Source organism: Oncorhynchus masou, chromosome 11 (genome assembly GCF_036934945.1).
Source record: "Oncorhynchus masou masou isolate Uvic2021 chromosome 11, UVic_Omas_1.1, whole genome shotgun sequence".
Classification (NCBI taxonomy): domain Eukaryota; kingdom Metazoa; phylum Chordata; class Actinopteri; order Salmoniformes; family Salmonidae; genus Oncorhynchus; species Oncorhynchus masou.
In genome coordinates, this window is record NC_088222.1 from 59,916,051 (window position 1) to 59,933,346 (window position 17,296).

The 17,296-nt window shown below is 40.7% G+C and overlaps 1 protein-coding gene across 6 annotated transcripts in view; it reads right to left on the bottom strand.

The window, feature by feature from the left end:
- LOC135548915 (galactosylgalactosylxylosylprotein 3-beta-glucuronosyltransferase 1-like) overlaps positions 1-16,825 on the bottom strand; it is a 30,163-nt gene extending 13,338 nt beyond the window's left edge. For all 6 annotated transcript variants that reach the window (XM_064978999.1, XM_064978998.1, XM_064978997.1 and 3 more), the window contains exon 1: positions 16,435-16,825. The gene's annotated coding sequence lies outside the window, so the exon portion shown is untranslated. The remainder of the gene's footprint in view (positions 1-16,434) is intronic.
- Between the last annotated feature and the right edge of the window lie 471 nt (positions 16,826-17,296).

Consider the following 17,296-nt stretch of genomic DNA (forward strand, 5'->3'; position numbering starts at 1 on the left):
AGCTGCTCAGATAGCAGATGTTTAAAGTTGGCGAGGGAGATAAAAGTCTCCAATTTCAGCGATTTTTGCAATTCGTTCCAGTCACAGGCAGCAGAGAACTGGACGGAAAGGTGGCCTAATGAGGTGTTGGCTTTAGGGATGATCAGTGAGATACACCTGCTGGAGCGCGTGCTACGTGGGTGTTGTCATCGTGACCAGTGAACTGAGATAAGGCGGAGCTTTACCTAGCATGGACTTGTAGATGACCTGGAGCCAGTGGGTCTGGCGACGAATATGTAGCGAGGACCAGCCGACTAGAGCATACAGGTCGCAGTGGTGGGTGGTATAAGGTGCTTTAGTAACAGTACGGATGGCACTGTGATAATCTGCATCCAGTTTGCTGAGTAGAGTATTGGAAGCTATTTTGTAGATGACATCGCCAAAGTCGAGGATCGGTAGGATAGTCACTTTTATTAGGGTAAATTTGGCGCCGTGAGTGAAGGAGGCTTTGTTGCGGAATAGAAAGCCGACTCTAGATTTGATTTTAGATTGGAGATGTTTGATATGAGTCTGGAAGGAGAGTTTACAGTCTAGCCAGACACCTAGGTACTTATAGATGTCCACCTATTCTAGGTCGGAACCATCCAGGGTGGTGATGCTAGTCGGGCGTGCGGGTGCAGGCAGTGAACGGTTGAAAAGCATGCATTTGGTTTTACTAGCGTTTAAGAGCAGTTGGAGGCCACGGAAGGAGTGTTGTATGGCATTGAAGCTCGTTTGGAGGTTTGATACCACAGTGTCCAAGGAAGGGCCAGAAGTATACAGAATGGTGTCGTCTGCGTAGAGGTGGATCAGGGAATCGCCCGCAGCAAGAGCAACATCATTAATATATACAGAGAAAAGAATCGGCCCGAGAATTTTACCCTGTGGCACCCCCATAGAAACTGCCAGAGGACCGGACAACATGCCCTCCGATTTGACACACTGAACTCTGTCTGCAAAGTAGTTGGTGAACCAGGCAAGGCAGTCATTAGAAAAACTGAGTCTGCCGATAAAAATATGGTGATTGACAGAGTCGAAAGCCTTGGCCAGGTCGATGAAGATGGCTGCACAGTACTGTCTTTTATCGATGGCGGTTATGATATCGTTTATCAGTGGTGACCGTGTTACCAAGCCTCAGTGCAGTGGGCAGCTGGGAGGAGGTGCTCTTGTTCTCCATGGACTTTACAGTGTCCCAGAACTTTTTGGAGTTAGAGCTACAGGATGCAAATTTTTGCTTGAAAAAGCTGGCCTTTGCTTTCCTGACTGACTGTGTGTATTACATTCCTGACTTCCAGTTGCATATCGCGGGGACTATTCGATGCTATTGCAGTCCGCCGCAGAATGTTGTTGTGCTGGTCGAGGGCAGTCAGGTCTGGAGTGAACCAAGGGCTATATCTATTCTTAGTTCTGCACTTTTTGAACGGAGCATGCTTATCTAAGATGGTGAGGAAGTTACTTTTAAAGAATGACCAGGCATCCTCAACTGACAGGATGAGGTCAATATCCTTCCAGGATACCCGGGCCAGGTCGATTAGAAAGGCCTGCTCGCAGAAGTGTTTTAGGGAGTGTTTGACAGTGATGAGGGGTGGTCGTTTGACTGCGGACCCGTAGCGGATACAGGCAATGAGGCAGTGATCGCTGAGATCCTGATTGAAGACAGCGGAGGTGTATTTGGAGGGCCAGTTGGTCAGGATAACGTCTATGAGGGTGCCCGTGTTTACAGATTTAGGGTTGTACCTGGTGGGTTCCTTGATGATTTGTGTGAGATTGAGGGCATCTAGCTTAGATTGTAGGACTGCCGGGGTGTTAAGCATATCCCAGTTTAGGTCACCTAACAGATCAAACTCTGAAGCTAGATGGGGGGCGATCAATTCACAAATGGTGTCCAGGGCACAGCTGGGAGCAGAGGGGGATCGGTAGCAGGCGGCAACAGTGAGAGACTTATTTCTGGAGAGAGTAATTTTTAAAATTAGTAGTTCGAACTGTTTGGGTATGGACCTGGAAAGTATGACATTACTTTGCAGGCTATCTCTGCAGTAGACTGCAACTCCACCCCCTTTGGCAGTTCTATCTTGACGGAAAATGTTATAGTTGGGTATGGAAATCTCTGAATTTTTGGTGGCCTTCCTAAGCCAGGATTCAGACACGGCAAGGACATCAGGGTTGGCAGAGTGTGCTAAAGAAGTGAGTAAAACAAACTTAGGGAGGAGGCTTCTGATGTTGGCATGCATGAAACCAAGGCTTTTTCGATCACAGAAGTCAACAAATGAGGGTGCCTGGGGGCATGCAGGGCCTGGGTTTATCTCCACATCACCCGCGGAACAAAGGAGGAGTAGTATGAGGGTGCGGCTAAAGGCTATCAAAACTGGTCGCCTAGATCGTTGGGGACAAAGAATAAAAGGAGCAGATTTCTGAGCATGGTAGACTATATTTAGGGCATAATGCACAGACAGGGGTATGGTGGGGTGCGGGTACAGCGGAGGTAAGCCCAGGCACTGGGTGATGATAAGAGAGGTTATATCTCTGGACATGCTGGTTGTAATGGGTAAGGTCACCGCATGTGTGGGAGGTGGTACAAAGGAGGTATCAGAGGTATGAAGAGTGGAACTAGGGGCTCCATTGTAAACTAAAACAATGATAACTAACCTGAACAACAGTATACAAGGCATATTGATATTTGAGAGAGACACACAGCGAGGCATAAAGTAATCGCAGGTGTTGATTGGGAGAGCTAGCTAAAACAGCAGGTGAGACAACAACAGCTAATCAGTTAACACAACAACAGCAGGTAAAATGGCGATGACTAGGCAGAGAGGGTCGGATTAACTACACACAGAGCCTGAGTTCGCGGCTGGGGCCGACAAATAAAAAATAAATAAACAGAATGGAGTACCGTGATTAATGGACAGTCCAGCAGGCATCAGCTATGTAGCCAAGTGATCACAGTGTCCAGCAGGCATCAGCTATGTAGCCAAGTGATCATAGTGTCCAGAGGGCAGCAGTAGATGGAACAGGGGAGCCGCCACTAAGCTAGCACTCGGGCGACACGGCGTTTAAAGTTAGTAGCCCTCCGACGGAGGCCGGTTGAAGGCACAGTGGATGGAGTATTCGTCGGCAGACAAGTCGTGGTGGTGCGGCGGGGGGCCGTGTCGACAGAGAATCCAAGCCAGATGGCGAAAGAGGTATTATAGAATTTCGTTTGCTAGCCGGGAGATGCGCCTGGCTCACCGCTAACTGGTGCTAGCTTCTTGGCAGTGGCGTTAGCCACTTCCTGTACAATTCTGATAACTCCATGAAGGACATAACTCTACCATTCCAATATCATTTTCAAACATCTTTCCCATAAATACAGGTATTTTATCAACCAGCACATTAGAGTTCAGCCATAATATTTGTTCTATCTTTTCAGGGGGATGAAATTGAAATTGTAGCCAGCTCTGCAATGCTTGTTTGAAAGAGAGAGATACTTTGAAAAAAGTATAATTTTCAATTAATTGAAAATGAGACATGGCAATCTGCACAAAGGCAAAAATACAATTTTTAAACAATGGATGAGCTTTTTTGTAATCTACTTGAGAACCGTTTAGGGTTCAAGTAAAACTTTTAAATAAGTGAAGCTTTTAGAGAGATGTTTAGTGCTTTTATATATAATAATCTCAACCCACCCAATTCATATTCATTATATAGATAAGCATGCTTTATTTTGTCTGATTTAGCGTCCCAGATAAAGCAAAATATATTTGCTCATATGATTTGAAAAATGTATCCTCAGGAGAAGGCAGTGCCATAAGTAAGTGAGTAAACTGAGATAAGACTACGGAGTTTATCAGAGCAATTTTTCCATAAATAGACAGGTTTTTACCTCTCCATGGTTACAGGATCATGTCTATTTTTACAAGTTTTCTATTGAAATTCATTGTGGAGAGCTTATTTATATATTTAGTGATATGAATACCAAGTATGTCTACTTCACCATCAGCACATTTTATAGGTAAACTGCAGGGTAATCTAAAAGTTGTATTTTTTAAAGATCCAATATCTAATATTGTACACTAATCATAATTAGGTTTTAGTCCAGAAAGTACAGAAAAGTTATCTAGATCTTCAATAAGACATTGCAGGGATCTAGCTTGCGGATATAATATAAAACTTGAGTCGTCGGCATACATGGACACCTTTGTTTTTAAGCCTTGGATTTCTAATCCTCTAATGTTGTTGTTTAATCTGATTTTAATAGCTAGCATTTCGCTGGCCATAATGAATAGACATGGTGACAGTGGACACCCTTGTTTAACTCCTTTTGACAATTCAAAACTCTGAGAAGTAGCCGTTATTTGCTATTTTAACCTGCGGTTGCTATACATTATTTTTACCCATTTTATAAGAGAATTACCGAAATCCAAAAAAATCCAGGCATTTATAAATAAAATATATTCTTACTTTATCAAATGTCTTTTCAAAAATCCGCTATAAATACCAGGCCTGGCTTCTTAGATGTTTCATGATCTTCTATTATGTCTAGTAGTTTCTAGTAGTTGATCAGGATTAACAATACCTGGTAAAACCTTTTTAATTCTGAGTGCTATGCATTTCGCTGCTATTTTTTGCATCACAACATTGAAGTGTAAGGGGCCTCCAGTTTTTTTTAGATAGACTGGGTCTTCATATTTGCTATCTGGGTCTTGTTTTAATAATAGAGAAATCAGACCTTCCTGCTGAGTACCTGACAGACTACCATTTCTATAGGAGTAGTCAAAACAATCTAACAATGGAGCTTTTAGTAAATGCTTGATATACCTCTACCAATATGCCATCAAGCACTGAGGTTTTTCCAGACTGAAAGGATTTAATCACCTCAAAGTTCTTCCTCTGTAATTTGACCTTCACACTGATCTTCCTGTACATTTGTTAATTTTCTATTTTGTTTATATTATTTGGAAAGAATTCCTTACCGTAATCTTCATTCAGTGGGGGAGGATGAGATGGAAAAGAGAACATCTGCCTAAAATAATTAGCTTCCTCTTTTAAAATATCATTTGGAGAATCATAGATGACTCCGTCTTCAGTAACGAGTTTCTGCAAATTATTTTTGTTAGAGTTCCTGTATTGGTGATTGAGGAAGAATTTTGAGCATTTTTCTCCATATTCCATCCAGTTGGCTTTATTTTTGTAATAGATTACATTAGATCGTTCTTGAACAAGTTCCTCAAGTTCTTTTTGTTTTCCTCTCCTAACTTATTTTGTATCTCTGTATTATCGTTTTTATTGCCATGTACCTGTACTATTAGTTCATGGATTTCCCTAGTTAGTCTTGTCTCTTTAGCCAGAAACTGCTTTTTTATTATTGAGGAATTTTGAATTGAATGACCTCTGAAGGTACATTTAAAAGGTATCCCAAACAATAATGGGATTTGCTGAACCTATATTATACTGGAAAAATTCAGTTATAAATTATTTTGTCTAAAATAAGTTGTCCTCCAGTAAACTTTAATTAAATTTCCAATATCCTCGTCCACGTGGAAAATCTATAAGAGTTATATGAATTCCAATAAGATGATGATCCGATCGCATTCGGTCTCCTATTAAAACTTTTTTAACCTTTGATGCAAGAGAGAAAGAGACGAGAAAGTAGTCAAAACGACTAGCAAAGTCTCCTCCATGTATATCTCACTAGGTCTGGGTTTTCTAGTCTCCAAATATCCACTATTTCTAATGTGTCCATAATATTTGTGATTTCCTTAAGGGCATGGTGATGATAGTTTGTAGAGTGATTACCTTTACGGTCCATACTTAACACTGTGTTATAGTCTCCTACCATAATGATTTGATAATTTGCTGCCTGTAAGTTCAATAAAATGGTATAAATGTTTTCAAAGAATTATGGATCATCCTGATTTGGACCATATAGATTAATGAGCCAAATCTCTTTATCGTCCACTTTCATATTCAAAAAGATCCACATTCCTTGTGAATCAATCCTGACTATTTACATATTCAGATCAAAATGTTTGATATTTATTATCATCGCACCTTTTGAGTTCCTTTGTCCACGACAGAAAATGATTTCACCACCCCATTCCTTTTTCCACACAACTTCATCTAAGGGTGTAGAGTGAGTTTCCTGTAAACAGTGTTATATTCCTTTTCTTTTAGCCATGTAAAGATTAATCTTTTTTTAATTATCTGCTAAACCGTTACAATTAAAACAGGCTACACTTATTTCACCCCTTACCATAACTAGATGCTATTCTCAGTCTAAATTGACCATAACTAATGCTTGTAAAGTTACTGCCATCAGAGGTATTATGATGGTCAAAATTAGAGCTTTCAAATGTCTGATATTTAGAATTGAAGAAATAGGTTCTAGCAATATTTGTGTATCTATGTGTGTAACATGTAGTGCGTATAGCCTTAATATTCATGATGATAATTGTTATCCATATTGTATCACCATCATAGTTGCATCATAATTACCTTTAACATCATTGAAAAACACATCCCAGCATTTCCATAGGAATTGACGTTTCACATGATCATGAAAGTCACCTTGCATTACTCTAGAGAAGGCTTCACTACAGTACAAATGTATTCTGTACAATATGTTATCATTCCCCAATGCCCCTATTCTGATATCTTCCCCTTGCTTGTTGTAAACATATATAAACTTGTAGACAAATACATAAAAAAATAGATAAACAAACAGATTAAATTATAAAACAGTTCAACAATAGAAAGAGAGAAGAGAGAAGAGAGAGAGAGGAGAGCGAGATCAGGTGTGTGTGTGTATGTATAAGTCTGTATGTGTAAGCGAGCATGTAATTGAGTACGTGTGTGTTCATATCCACTTCATAGTGTTCAGATATTTGTACAGTTCCCATACTTTCTTTTTTTCGTAACCTGAAGTCCCTGTAGAATTTAGTACAGCCATGGTGTTATGGAGCTGTCTCGGAATAGCTATCCATCTATAAAGAGGTTGTCCACAATGATAAAGGCACGCCTACCCTTCTCCCTTTGTTGCCTTTGTACTGGATACAGTCTTTCACAACATTCGTTTATCTTCCTTGGAAATTGATCATTTAGACCGAATTTGGTCCCTTTAAGCTCCCTTCCCCTGCTTTTGATCCTTTAATTGGTAGTGTTCAAATTTTGTGATGATCAGTCGGTGACCCTTGGTCTTGTCGCTCCGAGCTCCAAGTCTGTGTACTCAGTGGAAAGCCACCTTGTTTACAGTCTCTAGAGGAAGTTTCAAGGTGGATTGCATGAGTTCTCTGATTGCCCCTCTGGATTATTGGATGTGTCTTCCTGGGAAAAAGCAACTCCTTCATCACCTTGTTTTCCCTGAGTAGAAATCCATGTTGGAATCGTGGATTTTTACCTTGGTTGCGAGTGCCTTGTTTTCTCCTTGGAGTGTGAGAATTTCACTCTGGCTAAACTCCAAACTCCCCATCAGCCCTGCTACCTCTTCACACAACTTTTCCAGTGTTGAATGGATTCCAGCCAGAGCACTAGCCTCTACTTCAATGGTAAGTAAATCGTCCGTGTCTGTGGACTAATCTGTTTTTTATTTTTGTTGGGTTAAAGTTATTAAGTGAGGTGGTCGGATCTTTCCATGAGTGAGTATGTTGTTCCTCCATAGCGTAAAGCTGTTGGTACTCGTAGATTCCATCCGGATCTCCTTAGTATCCAGATTGGCTCTTTACTGCAACCAGTTGTTTTACGAAAAGATGACAATGAGTCTTTCCCATGACGACAAAAGATGTCTGTAGTACAGCCAGCTAGCACTCGTGGATTAGTACAGCCAGCTAGCACTCGTGGATTAGTACAGCCAGCTAGCACTCGTGGAATCCTCGCAAAAAAATGGAACACAAACTTGCAGTCCCAGCCATAAAGATTAACCGCATCGTGTAATCCTCAGCAACAAAACCAATAAACAACAAACCGAGACTTAGTGTTGGTTGTTTTTCTAGTGTACTGTGATCCTGTGGCTACCGTTTCTCAGTAAAGTATTTATGTTTATCCTGAACCACATATGTAAACCACTTGGAGCTGATTTTCTGGTGTTTTTACAGTCTTATGTCCAACAATACTGAACAAAAATAAACATGCAACAATTTCAAAGATTTGAGTTACAGTTCAAATAAGGAAATCAGTCAAATAAAATAAATAAGGCCCTAATCTATGGATAACACATGACTGGGAATACAGATATGCATCATTTGGTCACAGATACAGTACCATAAAAAAAAGGTAGGAGCGTGGATCACAAAACCAGTCAGTATCTGGTGCGACAACCATCTGCCTCATACAGTGCGACACATGTCCTTCGCAAAGAGTTGATCAGGCTGATGTTTGTGACCTGTTGAATGTTGTCCCACTCCTCTTCAATGGCTGTGGGAAGATTCTGGATATTGCTGTGAACTGGAACACGCTGTCGTACACGTCAATCCAGAGGATCCCAAACATGCTCAATGGATAACATGTCTGGTAAGTAAGCAGGCCATGTAAGAACTGGGATATTTTCAGCTTCCAGGAATTGTGTACAGATCCTTGCGACATGGGGCTGTGCATTATCATCCTGAAACATGAGGTGAAGGCGGCAAATGAATGGTATGATAAAGGGCCTCAGGATCAATTCAAATTGCAATTGATAAAATGCAATTGTGTTCATTGTCCGTAGCTCATGCCTGCCAATACCATAACCCCACCGCCACCCTGGGGCACTGTGTTCACAATGTTGACATCAGCAAACCACTTGCCCACACGATGCCATACATGCTGTCTGCCATCTGCCTGGTACAGTTGAAACTGGATTCATCCGTGAAGGGCACACTTCTCCAGCTTGCCAGTGGCCATTGAAGGTGAGCATTTGCCCACTTAAGTTGGTTACAACGCCAAACTGCTGTCAGGTCAAGACCCTGGTTGAGGATGATGAGCATGCAGATGAGCTTCCCTGAGATGGATTCTGACAGTTGTGCAGAAATACTTAGGTTGTGCAAACACACAGTTTTATGAGCTGTCCAGGTGGCTCATCTCAAACCATCCCGCAGGTGCAGAAGCCAGATGTGGATGTCCTGGGTAGGCATGGTAAGACTAGGTCTGCGGTTGTGAGGCCGGTTGGACGTACTGCCAAATTCTCTAAAACGACATTGGAAGCAGCTTACGGTAGAGAAATTAACATTCAAACATTCTCTGGCAGCTTATGGTAAAGAAATTAACATTCAATTCTCTGGCAACAACTCTGGTGGACTTTTCTGCAGTCAGCATGCCAATTGCACACTCCCTCAACTTGAGACATCTGTGGCATTGTGTTGTGTGACAAAGCTGCACATTTTAGAGTGGCCTTTTAGTGTCCCCAGCACAAGGTGCACCTGTGTAATTACCATGTTGTTTAAATCAGCTTCTTGGTATGTCACACTGTCAGGTGGATGGATTATCTTGGAAATGAGAAATGCTCACCAACAGGGATGTACACACATTTGTACAAAAAATTTGAGAGATATGATTTTGTGCATTTAAGGTCATGAAAGATGGGACCAACACTTCACATGCTGTGTTCACATTTTTGTTCAGTATGTATACAGACTGAGTATACCAAACATGCGGAACTCCTTCCCAATATTGAGTTGCACCCCACCTCTCAGAACAGCCTCAGTTCGTTGGGGCATGGACTCTACAAGGTGTCGAAAGCATTCCACAGTGATGCTGGCCCATGTTGACTCTAATGCTTCCCACAGTTGTATCAATTTGTCTGCATATCCTTTGGGTGGTGGACCATTCTTGATACACATGGAAAACTGTTAAGTGTGAAAAACCCAGCAGCATTGCAGTTCTTGACACAAACCCTTGCGCCTGGCCCGGCACCTACTACAGTACCATACCCTGTTCAAAGGCACTTCAATTTTTTTGTCTTGCCCATTCACCCTCTGAATGGCACACATACACAATCCATGTCTCAATTGTCTCAAGGCTAAAAAAAATCCTTCTTTAACTGGTCTCCTTCCCTTCATCTACACTGATTGAAGTGGATTTAACAGGTGACATCATCAAGGGATCATAGCTTTCACCTGGATTCACCTGGTCAGTCTATGTCATGGAAATAGTTCCTAATGTTTTGCACACCCAGTGTATGGTACACGCATAGGCATCCACGCACGTACGCACTCAAACACATGCCCCTGACTTTATCATTCAGACACATTTCCAAAGCTAGCCACTGGTCATAATAAGGGTATTATTAAAAATAAGGATCTGTAAATAAACTCCTATTGAAAGTCTTGAGCTTAAAAAGCCAGACAAGCAGAGAGCCATCCCTGTGTAGATACATTAAATGTTTATATTCATGATGTGAGTTCAGCTTGTTTTACATGCAAAGCTTTTCTGAGGAGCAGAAGAATACCAAAGCACATCACACAATACAAATCCTCTCTCTGGGGAGATTGTGATGAATGAGAACCCCCCACCCCCCCTAAGAAAAAACATATTTGATTTATCTGACAATAAACCAACTTAACCCAGGAAATATTGGGGGTATTTAAATTCATTTTTGCTATTACTCCGTTGTTAACCTTACTGTATTGATATTTATAAATGCTCACTGCACCTTCTGTGCACTCACTAGTGATTTCAATGTATCGTTACACTCTTTTCAGCTCTGTGGCACCTAGATATAGTAAATGTGCAGACTGAATCTGGTTGATATGTACTACAGATATTGCAATCAGACCACTCAATGATCTTCGTGCAAGTCCATTAAAACTTTTTCAAATTCTTGGCAGCTCCAGGACTTGGCAGCTCTGGAGTTTGTCCTCTGACTGCCATTGATTTGAGGGACTGGCGGCGAGTCTCACTGCGAGCTCCATGGTGACAGAGACGTCACAAAGAGCCTCACACGCACGCGCTCATACACTATGAAGGAGCTGGACAGGGACCAAACCATTAACCACACTGGAGGAAGCAGGGATCCTTACTAATGGGTCCCACTGGGGTTGGCCTTGTTACATGTGGAAATGTCCCCAATTACTGTAACCAGGCCAGCCATAAACTCTGGTTGGATAGAGTGGTTCAGTCGGCGAAACGTTTGCAGGTCTTTTAATCAAATGCTGAGAATGCACAAATACAGACCGGAGACTCATAAATCAGACACAATGTGCCATTAATTTATCGAGACCTAGAAAAGCAACACAAAAGAGTATTCTTCTGTGGTGCTGCTTTATCTCCATGTAATCAATATGATTCACTCACATATACAGTGCCTTGCGAAAGTATTCGGCACGCCCAATTTTTCAGTTTTTGATTTGTTAAAAAAGTTTGAAATATCCAATAAATGTCGTTCCACTTCATGATTGTGTCCCACTTGTTGTTGATTCTTCACAAAAAATACAGTTTTATATCTTTATGTTTTGAAGCCTGAAATGTGGCAAAAGGTCGCAAAGTTCAAGGGGGCCGAATACTTTCGCAAGGCACTGTATATACAAAAGTATGTAGACACATACAAATCATTTGATCTAATGGCAAATAGTAACCAAATACCCAATAGAATGTTCCATTGTTGTTAGATAGTCATTTGCTATAGAGAGCTTGTGGTTGCATCACAAATCAGCTAGCAAAATGCACCAGGCGCCATGTTGGAAGACCAAAGTCAGCCTGTTGGAAGTTATCCAATCGTCCACATGGCTGGCTGCCTTTTGCTACCACTGGAAACTTCGGAAGATTGCCCATTATTTAGTTTTTTAAGGACACAGAAAACAGAGGAATTGGGAGAACCTATTCAAGAAAGTAAATGTTTTGAAAATGATAAAAAATTATTATTAGCTAGCTAGCTTTCTACAGAAACGTAGTGTGCAGGCTAAGTCATGAGCTGCTATGTAATGTTCACTAGTTAGATAGCTAGCTATACATTATAAAAAGTTAAGTGAATTAAATATCACCAGCTTGCTAACGTCATATTAGCTGGTTAGCTTCTTGATGTATTTATCGTTGTAACGCTAAATGCATTTGTAGCTAGGTAGCTAACAGCCACAGAATAGGGTGAAAGGATTAGCTAGCAGTTCCAGCTGTCAGAGAAGGGAGACAAGGCTACTCTGTATAGGGCAGGTAACTTTGGGAGGACATTATGAAGATATTCTCCAGTTCCATTCCCTAGTGAGAAACTGAAGACAGAGCTATATAACTAGCAACATAACATTCAGTAGTCTTATTTGAGTATAATTATATGTTAGCACATTTGGTGAACAAAAATACAGTTTAAAAGTCACACAAAAATGTATAAACCTACTAAAACTGGAGCAGGCCAACCCTGCTGGGTGTGCATGCTTCTGTTCCAGCCCAGCATGAACACACCTGATTCAATGTATCAAACCTTATTAGTTAATAATCAACTATTTCTGGGCTGGAACAGAAGTCTGTTCCCCCATAGATCAGGGATCAAGGTATGGTATAGACTTTTTTTTGTTCACCTAAAATTATGCTTAAGTAAAAAACAGCCTACATGTTACTAAAATGTCTATCCTTTAGATACAAGTTAGTGCCTCGACACAATCCTGTTTCAGCACTCTACAGACAATTCCTCCGACCTCATGGCTTTGATCTGACATACACTGTAAACCTTATATAGACAGGTGCGTGCCTTTCCAAATCATGTCCAATCAATTGAATTTACCACAGGTGGACTCCAATCAAGTTGGAGAAACAACTCAAGGATGATCAATGGAAACAGGATGCACCTGACCTTAATTTTCATTCTCATAGCAAAGGGTACTTACGTAAATAAGGTATTTATTATATATATTTTTTAATACATTTGCCAAAATGTCTAAAAACCTGTTTTTGCTTTGTCATTATGAGGTATTGTGTGTAGACTGATGAGATTGAAAAAATATTTGTAGATTGAAAAAATATTTCATACATTTTAGAATAAGGCTGTAACATAACAAAATGTTAAAAAGTCGAGGGTTCTGAATACTTCCCGAATGCACTGCACCTGATTCAACTCAGAGGGCCTGATGATTAGTTGATAAGTTGAATCAGGTGTGTTTGTCCAGGACTAGAATAAAATGTACTGTTGGAGGTACTCGAGGACTGGTGTTGGGAACCACTGGCCTACAGTATGATGGCATTAGCCTTATGGGCATTTGCAATGCAGCCCTTGCCATTGTGCATCTGAAGCAGAGAAGCTTAACTCACACATGGTTTACATATTGTTCAGCTATATGTTCTCAATTTAAAAATGATACCAGTTGACAATGTATATGAGGCTAATCATTACACTGGATTTTGTACATGCCTTGTGCTGACATTAAATTGTTTAGTTAAAATCCAACCGTTGTAATCTAGGTGGTGAAATGTCTGGAAGGAGATGATGGGATCCTTAGCTTAAAACATACAACTACTACTACCAATTTCAACGCCAGATACTTTTCTCGTAGAAGGTCTGAGTGGCACTGAGAGGTGCTACAGTGTTAAGGAAGATGGTTTGCTTAAGACTACCACAACAATTACATTGTCCATGCTAAATGTGTATAAATTGTAAAATAAATAAAATAGTTGGGCTATAAGAAACACTTTCTATTCAATGGGGCTAGGTAAAGCAGAGAGAACAATACTTTTAATTTCACCCATACAAAAATGTAGTGTTTTATTAAAGTACAGAATGTTTACAATGTCATGAACAATAGTCTTTAACACTTTTCAAAATACATTTTATACATTCATATGATTTAAGGGGGCACTTCTGTCTTGACGACAAGGTGAAGGTGCTCTTTACTCAAATGGCACAACAGAATCATTCAGCTAGTCCAATGTACAACATACGACAACCATCTCGTATAACTGAGGGATGTCTCCTTTCATAGCTGGGAAAGGATGAAGTAGAAGCAGAAACTGTTGCTGCTGCAGCATTGCTCATCTTTACAGTGGGAATCCAGTCGACATGGGTGTCTTGATAGGGGTCAGCTGGTGAACCTACAGTACATAAACAAATGAGAACCACTCCTGATGTTAGTATATCACTTCTTCAGGTCACCTATACCATCAGGGGACTTCAGTGTATGGTTGTGTTTAATTCATTCAGGTGTTTTAGTTTCATATAAAGATTACATCAATTGTTGGGCTGGAGCAACCAATAGTCAACAAGGCAGGTTGTCCTATGCCCAGTTTAATTAATTATTAAAAATGTGTTTATTATATGATATTTTTAATTTTTTTTAATTCAATTTGCATCTCCCCTTTTCATGGTCATGGCCAGAATGGATCCAGCTTTTGTCAAATTCATGTAATATTTTACATTCCGTAGCAGATTAGGAGAATATGCAGCATGTTAGGAAAAGGTTTAGGGTTTACTAAAATGTTTTTTTTTAACTTTTGACCTTAATTTGACAAAAGCTGGTTCCCTTTTAGCCAGGACCACTTTTCGGCCAAGATTACATGGTTGCATTCAAAACAAGGTCATTTTTATTGATCTGTTGTCAGTGTCAGTAGAGTAGGCCTAGGCTACTATCATGTCTCCAGTCCATATAAAGTGTAGTAGAATTGCATGAAATGTTTATTAAAGGCTACCTTTCACCTGTGCAAATGAAAGAAACATTGCTGATGTAGCCTATAAGCCTATGCAACTATGCACTTATTAACTAAATTATTACTATCCAGTCTACTCATCACATTAGGACGCTTACATTCGTCTGCACATGTGTGTCACGCTCCCGCCATTCCCCCTGGCCCTCGAGGAGGCCAGGCTCCCCAGCATTGCGCACTCCTGCCATCATCTTTACGCACTCCTGCCTTCCACCATCACGTGCATCAGCAATTATTGGACTCACCTGGATTCAATCACCTCTATATTTCCTTCCCTATATCTGTCTGGTTCCCCGCTCTGTTCCCTGCTTCTGCGTTAATGTTCATTTGTCCTTGTATACCCGTGTGCTGACGCTGTTTCTGTCCTGTTACCTGTCTGTTCCTATTAAATGTTTGACTCCCTGTACCTGCTTCTCTTCCCCGGCATCAGTCTTTACAATGTGATGATAGAGGCATGCAATCCAATGTTATAAAGGTGTATTTTTATGGTGAAAAAATACCTTCCCCAAAACTTGAAAATCACGCAGCACATACTAATATCTAGACTACAGGCTATCTAGCTAGCTAATTTTGGCAAATGTACTGTATACAGTGTTAACATCTGATTAACATAACAGCTAAACTAAACTCGAAATTGATCAGATTTGACTTACCAGTAATGAAATAATCGTAGCAGACCCTGTACTGACAGCTGTCTGGGTTCAGGTCTTGACTGGCAAAAAGGTTTCTTAACTTTTCTGACAGTTCTTGAGTCTTATCTCATTGTTATCACCAATGGTCAGTGGCGATTTTAGCATGTAAATCTTGGTGGGGCAAAAAAAGAAAAAGTGGGATGCCAACAAAGCCACTACACAACACAACACTAAACAATACATTAAGTGTATTATAATAGTGACAAACTGTTAGGGCCCACATAAAGCTATCCCAACAGCAGAGTCCCAACAGCAATCCCAACACCTTACCACTGCTACACCTGGTTATCAGCGGAGCCTAGTCTGGCAGTGAAACAGTTCATTCAGCCTCATTTACTGCCATTTAAAAAACTTAGCTGATATGGCTGACTTTCTTACAAAAATGTGGTTTCTACTGACAATTGAGATGCACAAACTATGGCATAAGAGGAAGACAAGCGGATAAGAGGCAATCCATAATTTCGATTAAGACGTTAATGAGCAAGCGACGACGGACCTAGTCAATATAACTATTTGTTCAGCACTTTTGAAATGTACCGCGACAGAATTCAAAACATGGGCCGTTCTTACAGTCCACCAAGCCACAACCGTAGGATAAATAAAAGGGGCAGACAATGAAAGCTCTTACATTTGATGATTACCTTTCTCTAAAACAGGTTATAGGCTACATGTTCACCACCAAGTTAGAACAGTAAGTGAAATTAAGAAGTGAAAATAGAAAAAAATGATTCGGGTGAGGCACATTGAACCCCGTTTGGATTTTCGCGTGTCAAAACAGATACAAGTCAAATAACACTATTTGACATGTTAAATCAGCTTTTAATTTGACACTTCAAACAACACAACTCTATTATAGAATGTTGTGTGTGCTCAATTTGCACGTGCAAGCCAAGCATCACCACTACTACAGTAGCACTGTCAAAGCTGTACAAAAAAAGTCTGCAGACAAGCACACACACCGGCCACGAACAATGTGTTTTACAATACAGTGTTAGTGCAAATAGACCAAATGATTAGGGTGAGGCACATGGGCTACTAACAGCTTACTACACAACATACACTTAGTATTACTTTCTTAGCTACAGTATACATGTATCCCTTGCATATTACATCATTTATGCAGCACCATAAAGTTACAAGACATTTTTGGACTCACCTTATGCTGTGCTAACTTAAACAGGAAGGTGGCACGGTGGTCCTTTGTGGGCAAATTTTGTCATCAAACTTTGTCATCAAACTTTGTCATCAAACTTTGTCATCAAAGTCTGGCATTCTCTGTATTTAGGGTGGAATCTCTGAAAACACACACAGCCACTCCACTGAAAGCAGGCTAGTGGTTGCTTTGAAATGCTTGCTGTTAGCCACTGATTCCTTCCAAACCTCTCATTGTTGAATTTGCGATTTCCAACTTGTTGAAAGGGACCCATAAAGTCAGCTTCCTCCTCTTTCCCCAGTGAACTACACAAAGTGATTTACCCCACTGAGGAGCTATTAGTCTGAACAGGCTGATCTGTGTAGCGCGATGTATCCAATCCACGGGCAGCAAGGTTGTGTCCTCAGTGCCAGTCCCTGTGGAGACAGAAGAGGTCATCCTTCTGGAAGAATGCTGCTTCTCATTCCAAAAACAAAGGCTGGGATTGTTGAAAGCTGACAGAAAGGGTGGGGCTGGGGGGGGGCACATGGTGGGACAATGGGATAAATCCTATAAAAATGTAACAGCCCTCTGAATGGGATTTTTGCTTAGGGATGAGGTATTATATAACTATGATGCATAAGTGATACATAACATTCAGGTAATTTATCTGCCTTACAATCAACAGTCACATGGGCAGTCAGACAGACAGTCATGCCATTTCTTTTCATTCGCTTTCATTTCCTGACGAGACTTGACCTTATGAAAGGGCCACATTCTGAGTGGACATCCTTAAGCCCCTGAATTGCCACCTATTTGACATGGTAAAAATAAACCTCTAATATAAGAAGTTGCCCAGATTGTAAAAAAAAAAAATGGCTATATG